Source organism: Oratosquilla oratoria, chromosome 4 (assembly GCF_046742065.1).
Source record: "Oratosquilla oratoria isolate Oo_2021 chromosome 4, ASM4674206v1, whole genome shotgun sequence".
Lineage (NCBI taxonomy): Eukaryota > Metazoa > Arthropoda > Malacostraca > Stomatopoda > Squillidae > Oratosquilla > Oratosquilla oratoria.
This window is the reverse complement of record NC_134780.1, coordinates 81,437,766-81,447,765: the sequence shown is the minus strand read 5'-3', so window position 1 is coordinate 81,447,765 and position 10,000 is coordinate 81,437,766. Positions and strand designations below refer to the sequence as shown.

Genomic DNA, 10,000 nt, shown 5'->3' with positions numbered 1-10,000 from the left:
TATATATTAAATGCTTCAACTGTTGTGGGTCGGCACTAACAAGCTGGGCGAACATTGTGGGGTTCAGGAGGGCTTTAATTTGATTCAGTTAAGGCGTTAACTACGAACGAAGACAAACGCCACGGAGTTTTAAGACAGTTTCCACCTTAAAGTGAGGTCCCACCGAGACTCGAACTCGGATCGCTGGATTCAAAGTCCAGAGTGCTAACCATTACACCATGGGACCGCTCCGGTACGAGAAGTGTGGAGAATATCTTTTCATATTTATCAAATGAGCTCGTAGCTCTTGTTGTTCTTGTTGTTCTTGTTGATGATAATATCTTTTCATATTCATCAAATGAGCCCGCAGCTGTTGTTGCTGCCGCTGTTACTATTGATGTTGTTGCTCTTGTTGTTATTACTGTTGGTACCATTGTTATTGTTGTTGTTATTGTTGTTGCTCCTGGTACTGTTACTGTTGTTGTTATTGTTGTTGCTGCACCTACTGTTACTGTTGTTATTGTTGTTGTTATTGTTGCGTTTGTTATTGATGTCGCTGCTACCGGTACTCTTACTGGTGTTGTTGCTGCTGCTGTTACTGTTGTTGTCATTGTTGTTGCTGTAGTTGTTGTTATTTTCTGGCGTTTCGAAGCACGTTTGAAGCTCTGAGCGCTTCTACAAACCGGAGTGGTATTGAACGAAACATAATTATTTAAGTTGACTTTAGAAATTAGTTAATGTGTACGTATTGTTTATGAATTCATTTTTATCATACCATTTCATTTCTATTGGTTAATGTTATCTTATTAATTTTGCTATTTTGATTATGTATTCTCATGTGTTTATATGATGTATTATATATTATGTATTCTTATACGTTTGTATTATTTATTAATCTATTATATTATTCCATTTTCATTTATTTCTATTATTTTGTTGTTGTTTTATTTGTTATTTATTTGTACTAATTCCTTACTCGAATGTTATTTATTTCTTTTTATTATATTTTTATAATTTCATTTATTTGTTATGTTTTATTCGAATCAATTATTGATTTTTGTTATGTTATTTGTTATAGTTTTATTTATTTGTTATGTTTTATTCGAATGAATTACTTATTTTTATTATGTTTAATTTTTTATTGATTTGAAATATTTTTATGTTGTATGCTTCTAATTCAGTTTAATTATTGATTTTTTCTTGTTTATTTTATTTCTATTATTTTTTTACATTTTTTTTGTATTTATATTTGTTATTTACATGTTGTTTGGTTATTATATTATATTTTTTATTTATATGCTATTTGGTTATTATAATATGTTTGTTATTTATATGTTAATTTTTCTAGAATATTGCTTTTGGTCTTAATTACTAATAAGCTTGAAATTGAAGGAGCCAAAGGGCCTAGCGGCAAATATGATGAACGTTGTTAAAGTCGACAGCATTAAGGAAGTTGTTAATCTTCTTATGGGTATTCTCCAGCTTTCTAACCAATACTCTGCCATTTGGAGGGTGGGCATAAACCAAGTTGCCAAAATGATTCATTTATTCAACGTTTCGTCTGCAAAGAGACATCTTCAGGAAAATCTGTAACATAAACATTACCGACATACAGAAATAAAGAAAAAAGGTGTTAACCTTAACAAAATTCACAATTAAGTCAGCAATAATTCAAATCCTATCTCGATACATGGGCCGTTGGGGACCGCTACTTACAAAAAATTAAAGGTCCAAAGAAATGACGAAGGAAATCGTCGGTAGGTGACTTATATATACGAACCTAGCCGGCTTGGGTGGTGGAAGGGGTAGTGGGGGAAGGATTAGTGGGAGGGGTTGACTTCTCATTATGACGGGAAGGAGAGGGTCGGGAAGAGGAGGTTTGGGGGGTTAGGGGGTTGCGAGGTCGATTGGGGGAGGATGGATGGAGTGGGTTGGAGGAGGTGGAGGGGGGTTGGGGCGTATTGACATAGGGTGTGGTCACGGGTGGTGGTGGCTTCACTGCATTGTTAAACAAACCAATGACGGAAATAATTTTGGCAACTTGGTTTATGCCCACCCTCCAAATGGCAGAGTATTGGTTAGAAAGCTGGAGAATACCCATAAGAAGATTAACAACCTCCTTAATGCTGTCGACTTTAACAACACATGCATACAAGAGAATCTGCTCCCTAGATATTCAAATATATATACAGTATATATATATATATTTATATTATATATATTCATATATATAGTATATATATAAATATATATATGTATATATATATATATATATATATATATTCATATACATGCACACTGAATGGTTCCAATACGCTATTGTGTTACGTCAATGTAACTTTGTTACGGGTCAGCTGGGTTCGAATCCTCGGCTCGTCCACGTTTCAATTTCCAACGGATGCCTCCTTCGAGCGATTCTCAGTCTCGTTTGCGATGGTATGGAATTAAAAGTGATATGTGGTTGATTTTTTTATTTATATATTCATATATATATGTATATATATATATGTATATATATACATATATATATATATATACATACACACGTATTTATGTATGTGCACTGTGTGTTTTTGTGGGCTGGTGTGGGTCTTTTCCTCCTGCTCTTCAATTATCATACCCAACTTAAAGTTCATGTATGGTTCCAACCTGGCTCTCTCTCTCTCTGTCTGTCTGTCTGTCTCTTTCTCATTTTACTAAGTGGAATACCCTCAGCTCCACAGTGGCCGGCAACAGTCCTCGGGGCCCTCTCAAATATCTCTTTGGGAAGAAACTTTGGAATGCTGTCTATGTCGCCTAAGTGTGGGTCTTCCTGTGTCACCGGCTGAAGTTAGAGGCAAGGGAGCAGTCGCCGGTTGTCTAGTCTCCATGTGCAAAGACTAGTTGAAGTTGAGAGATAAAGATCTTAGGACCCTTCTGGAGACCAAGTGTCAGCCCCTCAGGGTTGCACCTTTTGATGCAGGACCACTACAAGCCCATAAGCCGTCGTTGGTCTCTACCAACTGGATAATTTAGACCCTGTTCACACTAGCTGTTTTAACTACCGCGGTTCAATTACAGTGTAGGTCAGTGGAGGCGTTCACACACAACCGCCCATTTTTTCTTGATTATGTGGTACCGCCGCGGGTTACGCATGGGCCCAAAAGAGGTTGAGAGATTTCGTGTTGTCTGGTGTATCTGATTAAACATATGTAAACACCTCGTGGCGTTCATGAAATGGAGGTAATGACCCTATCACTTTAATTTTCACCCTAATTCCCCCTAATTTTCACACACCCTAATTTCTCCCCAATTTCCACCTTATTTCCCCTCAATTTTCCACGCTCTTCTCCATAGTCCTCTCTGATTGTCTTTCTCAAACTTATTTTCTTCCCTATAATTCCCTCCTAATTTTCCCACACCCTAATTTTGTTTCCCCTAATTTTTCACACCATAATTTTCTTCCCCCATAATCCTTCCTAATTTTCTTTCCCGTGCTAATTTTCTTTCCACCCTAATTCTCCTTAATTTTCCCGATCTTAATTTTTGTCCCCATAATTTTATTTCCAATAATTTTCACCGTAATACCACAAATGTTTCCACAATCTTATTTTCTATATCACACTAATTTCACCTAAAAAAAAATCCCCTAATTTCCCCAAGCCCTAATTATATCCACCCTAATTTTGTTCCCCCTAACCCCCTCATTTTCTTAACACCAAATTTCTCCCTAAATTTCTCCTTAATTCCCCTAACTTTCCCACATCCTTATTTTCTTCTCCTGGATTTTCCCACACCCTAAATTTCTTTCCTCCAGTTTCCTTCAATTGAATCCCTAATTATATTTTCACTATTCTCCCCATAATAACCCTCCCCCCCCCTAGGTACTCCCCTGTTTTTCCTTCGTGGCGGTTTTCGTCGTTTGGTACTCTTCCCGTCGTTCGTATTTTCCTGTCAAAGTATTTCTCTCTCCTCTTTGGGAGGAAATCTCATTCCGTGTTAATTCAAACGTTAATGGTCTTCCAAGGCCGTGACACTGTCTGGCGTTGTCTGTCTCTCCTCCTTATCCTCCTTCTTCTCTTTCTCTTTCACGTCTCTTCCTCTTCCACTTCCTCTTCCTCCACGTCCTCTTTGTTCCCTCTCTCCTCCTTTTTCGTATTCTCATCTTTCTCCTCTCCCTCCTCTTCGCTCTCTTCCTCCTCTACGTTCCCTTTGACCTCTGTCCTCCTGCTCGTCCTCCCGACCTCTCCGTCTCCTCCTCCTTCTCGTTCTTCCCCTCCTCCTCCCTCTCCTCCTTTTCCCCCTCCTTCTCCTCCTCCTCCCCACCCTCCTCCTCCACAATCTTCTCTCTCTCTCTCTCTCTCTCTCTCTCTCTCTCTCTCTCTCTCTCTCTCTCTCTCTCTCTCTCTCTTCCTCCTTATCCCACATCAGCAATTATTTCTTTATCTGCATAATCCCTGGACCGACTTCGATTTATCCTTATATCCCAGCTAGCATCTTTCCTTTATCCTTTACCCTCAATTGTTTATTTATTCATGTATATATATTTTCTATCTATTTATGTATATATATTTATTTATTAATTTACGTATTTTGATTTATTTATTTATGTTTCCATTTACCTTCCCGCCAACCAAGAGCTCTTTCTCTTTTTTTATATAGAGTCACTTTACTCTTTTTATTCTAGTTATTTATGTGAATTGTTTTTATCTATTCTGCTTGTTTTTGATATATTTGATTTTACTTTTAATGGATTATTTATTATCATTTTTTTACTTGTTTAGTTCATTTGTTGTTGTTTCTACTTTATTTATAAGTCGATATATTTATTATTTATTTTAGTATATTTACACGTGAAGAACGATAATCTTTATGTTATCTATTTGTATATTTGTTGATATGTTATTTAGTTATTATTTAGTTATTATTTATTATTGTAATGTGACTTATACCTTAGAGAAACTATTTTTCATGTTATTTGTGTATTTGTGTACTATTCACTTATCATTCATTATTTATTAATCTTTTATTTATAATTTTTGTAATATGACCTAAACCTTGAAAGAACTGTAATTTTTATTTTATTTATTTGTACATTTGTTTGTGTATTATTTACTTATTATTTATTTAATTATTTGTCATTATTTGTTATTGTAATGTAAGCTATACCCTCAGGGAACTGTGTGATGGTTTCCTTTAGTCCCCAGGGTCGAGCAACGTGTGCCCCACCCTAACCCTATATATATATATATGTGTGTGTATATATATATATATATATATATATATATAATATATATATATATATAATATATATATATATAATGTGTGTGTGCATACATTATATATCTATTACAATAAAGTAGTAGCCTCTTGTCTGTCTGTCTTATTGTTTATTTGTTTGTTTGTACACGAACTCCTCCTAGGGTTTTAGCGATAGACCCCCATAACCATATATATTATGATACCCCATCACTCCAGGTACTTGGATAACTATATTTCATTTCGAGAAAAAATATTTTGGTTAGGACTAAGGGTTAAAGTTAGGAGGTTTATGTAGTATCCCATGAAGTCGCGTAGTATTTTTTGTGACTTAAGAATTAATATGATTAAACAAACCATTGTATGTATCCATAAATATTATTTACATTTGTGAAATTAATGTTGCCACAAACCATGATAGCTTTTGTAAGAAGAAAGCATGTTTATGGAAAATGATTGTATAATTTTACCAAATGTTGAAATATTGGTTATTTTCATTTAATTTTTGTGCGGGCGGAAATAGTTCATTCACAAACTCCTATGTTTTTGCAGATAAACCCCTATAACTATATATATTCTGAAGATAAATAAACTAGATACATTTCTTCACCTTTCAGCTGTAGACATTTATTGTCAATCCACGCGCACACACACATGCACATACGCACACAAAAGAATGTGTACAAATGATATTTGTGTTTGTGTATGCATGTATTTTCAAACTAGGGTTTCCCAACTTCGGGAGGGGGGGCACACACCTGGGAGGGGGAGTATATAAAGCCATATTTAATAAACAAAAAAATTGGTCAGGGTTAAGGGTTAAAGTTAGGTGGTTTATGGTGAGAGAACACGCCACTACTGTAGTTCCCCCTTAAGTTATTATTTTTGTAACATAAGAATCAATATAATTAAACAAACCATTGTATGTGTTCATAAATATTATATATATTTGTTAAATTTATGTTGCCACAAACCATGATAGCTTTTGTAAGAAAAAATTATGCAAATGTAAAATGATTGTAAAATTATACCAAATATTGAAATATTGCTTTTCATTTAATTTTACTGCGGCGGAAATTTATTATTTACAAAATCTTATTAGGTTTTTCCAAATAAACCCCTATAACCATATATATTCTGAAGATAAATAAAATAGATACATTTTTTCACCTCTTGCTGTAGGCATTTATTGTCAATCCACACACGCACGCAAAAGAATGTGCACATGATATTTGTGTTTGTGTATGTATGTATTTTCAAACTAGGGTTTCCCAACCTTCGGGTAGGGGGGGGCGCCCATTTGGGAGGGGGAGTGTTTAATGCTATATTTTTAAAAAATATTTTGGTTAGGGTTAAGGGTTAAAGTTAGGTATGGTATGGTTAGGTTAGGGATTATTCACGAACTCGCAGCAACGCGCGGGTAATTGGCTAGTATATATATATATATATGTATATATATATATATATATATAATATTATTTATTCTTTTACATGAAGTGTTACAGTTGAGTCACAGCTGCCCCGTAATATATTAGGTTTGTGCATTTATGTATCATATATATACAGGTTTCCCCCACTATACGATTGGGTTACGTTCCTGAAAAAACAGATAGAATAACGAACGATCGGATAGTGAAATTGAGTTTTAATAAGATTTAATTAAATGGGGAGAGTAGCCGTAGCATAGCCTATGTTCAGAGATATATAACTTTTCCACGCCATCTAAAGAGGTAGTGTTATAGACGCGTTATTTTTTATACAGTGGTTTTCCCGGTAGGCCCATATCCACTGGAAAGAGCAGAAAAAGAGGCTCTGTAGAACGCCACTAGTTACCCGATCCCGCACCGCACATACCTTTCATGGCTAGTCTTACTAAAATCCCGAGGAAGCCTTCTCCTCGTCATCAGAAGTGGTAGGGCTTGATGAATCCTGGGCAGCAGAGGTGGACGGAAGAGCGCCAGACGTAGACTGGAGAGGTGGCGGAGGGGAGTATGGATCAGCTGATGCAGGGCGGGGGCTGGGTGGGAGGGAGCGGCAGGTTTGAAGGTGAAAATGGTGTTTGAAGGTGGAAATGGTGGTTTGCCTTGCCTTTTTTTTTCTTGGCCTCGAATATATCTCTGTAGACCTTGAAGGCTTGCTCCACATTATAGGCAACTGTTCCACTTCGTGCTGGGTTTGGGTCCCTTTCCTTTATTTTTTCGATGATTGCATCTAGGCCAGAGAACACCTCACGAAGTGTTTTGATGTCAAGGCCTCGCTGGGACGCATCACATCATCATCATCGCCATGGAGAGCTCGTTCTTGTTCCAACTCCATCAGATCTTCATTGCTGAGTGGCTTATCATGGGACTAGCAATTCATTCTCATCATCTTCATCGACCTGGAAGCCAGCCTGGCGATGTCCTTACTAATGGGTGCCACATCACTAAATCCAGTGAAGTCCTCATCTGGCTTGACACACTCGGGCCAGATTTTCTTCCAGTAGCCATTCACTATTTTTCCTGGCACCTTCCATGCTGCATTGATATTGTCAATGGCCTTCTTGATATTATAATTGACCCAGAACTGCTTGAGTGTGGGCTTGTCTGGGCTGTCAGTCATGATAGTCAGCTGACACATTGTGCGGCGTTGGTAATACGCCTTGAAAGTGGCAATCACATCTTGGTCCATGGGCTGGATGAGTGCTGTTGTGTTTTTTGGGTAGAAACATCACCTCTGTGTTGTCTGCCCAATCATCTATGGTTGTTGTGTGGCTTGGGACATTGTCAACCAGCAGAAGGAAACTGTTGGCAATGTTTTCTTTGGCAGCATAGTCACGTAGTCCAAGGGACAAATAATTTGCAACATAATGCTGGTTCATAGAAGACATCATCCAGGCCTGCTTGTTGGATCTATATATCACTGGGAAATACGCTTTCACATAGCTTATAAGTGCCCATGGGTTTTTATAACGGTAGATGAGTAAAGGTGCCTCAGGTCCCCAGATGCATTACTACCCAACTCCAGAGTAAATTTGCATTTGGATGCTTTAAATAATGGCGTTGTTTTCTCCTTAGCAATAAAGGTTCTGGATTACTTTTTCTTCCACTACAGGCATGTCTCGTAGTTTATCACCTGTTTGGCACTGTATCCACGCTCTTCAATGTGTTTTTTCAGTGTTGGTATGAATGCTGCAGCGGCAGGCTCGTCATAACTTGCTGCATCAGCAGTCATCTTGACGTTGTGTAGGGCTGCTCGAGCTTTAAAACGGTCGAACCAACTCGCTGGTAGTGATTGACCCATCATTGACTTCATATCCCTTCTTATGTTGATCATTATAAATCGAGAGGGCTTTCGTTGTCGCAGGGGAGGTAGAAAGATAATTGCTGCGGCGAGACAGGTCATCAATCCACAGCCTTAAGAGTCTCTCCATTTCCTCCATCATTGGTGCACTCTGCCCCGTCAGCGTCTTTGCCATTAATGTAGAAGCTGTTTCACCAGCTTTATACTGTCTCCTTGTTTGATTATTGTGGAGACAGTTGACTGGGGCAAATGCATGGTTCTGGCGATAGAGTCAGCCCCTTCACCTCCCTCATGGCATTTAACAATTTCAAGAATTTTTTCTCCAACGATAAGCTTTTCCTCGGTCTTTTGGGCATTATCTCACCAGTAGTAGTTGTTGCAGGCCGATTGGAAACCATCAAGTTATGTATTACCTGTAAAAACAACAGTGAATGTGAAATGGTAGTACAAAACACACACTGATACACGGGACAGTGAGTAAACGCAACTGAATAAAGAGCGGGGAGGAGTTTCGATGGGTGGCCGATTGAGCGTGGGTGCCCGATTGAGCGTGGGTGCCGCTGCTATCGCGGCACCCATATATATATGGAAATGTAAAAAACACCGGAGTCAGAAACAGGTATAATCGAGCGCCTACATAAAAAAACAACAACGAGCGAGTGGTATAAATTCGAAATATCGGATATCGAACCATCGAATACCTAGGGAAACATATATATATATATATATATATATATACAGTATATATGTATATATATACATATACATATATATATGAATATATATATATATGTATATATTTAAACTTTTTATCCCACAGTCGGAAAAAGGAGACACTGATGTCGAACGTTCTGTATATTTCGATCACCAAATGTGACCCTCTTCAGCAGAATGAATACATAGTGGAAGGCATATACCTATATACAAAAAATGTGAGGTGGGAAAAGGAACAAGCTCAGGTTACGTGGGGTTTTGTGACCTTGGAGTAAATGAGGTAGCACTTGGTTGACTGCTGAGGTAGTAATGCAGTCAGGTGATCACTGACCATTTGATATGTTGGAATTAGGGAAATATTTCAACATATCAAATGGCCTTCCACTATGTATTCATTCTGCTGAAAAGGGTAACAATTGGTGATCGAAATATACAGAACGTTCGACATTAGTGTCTCCTTTTTCCGACTGTGAGATAAAAAGTTTATTTTACTAATGTGACACGACATTACTTTGTTGTGGATATATATATATATATATATATATATATATATATATATATATATATATATATATATATATATATGGAAAAGTAAAAAACACCGGAATCAAAAACAGGTAATTTAATCCCAACATTTCGAACCCTATCAGGGTATGGAGGTTTTGTACAAAAACAACAAGAAGGGTGGCAGGCTGTTTTTGGAAGCGTGGGCTAGTGATGAAGATAGCATAAACAGATTCGCCACATTTAACCCCATTATCAGAGGAGCAAGGAAAGGATGAGCGAA

At 37.3% G+C, this 10,000-nt stretch overlaps 1 protein-coding gene and 1 non-coding gene across 2 annotated transcripts in view; one reads left to right on the top strand and one right to left on the bottom strand.

The window, feature by feature from the left end:
* The window catches only part of LOC143024572 (dynein axonemal heavy chain 7-like), a 377,264-nt gene that overhangs the window by 339,164 nt on the left and 28,100 nt on the right, over positions 1-10,000 (top strand). The window lies entirely within an intron of this gene.
* On the bottom strand, positions 155-226 carry TRNAQ-UUG (transfer RNA glutamine (anticodon UUG)). The gene has a single exon. It is a non-coding gene; the product is annotated as a tRNA-Gln (tRNA).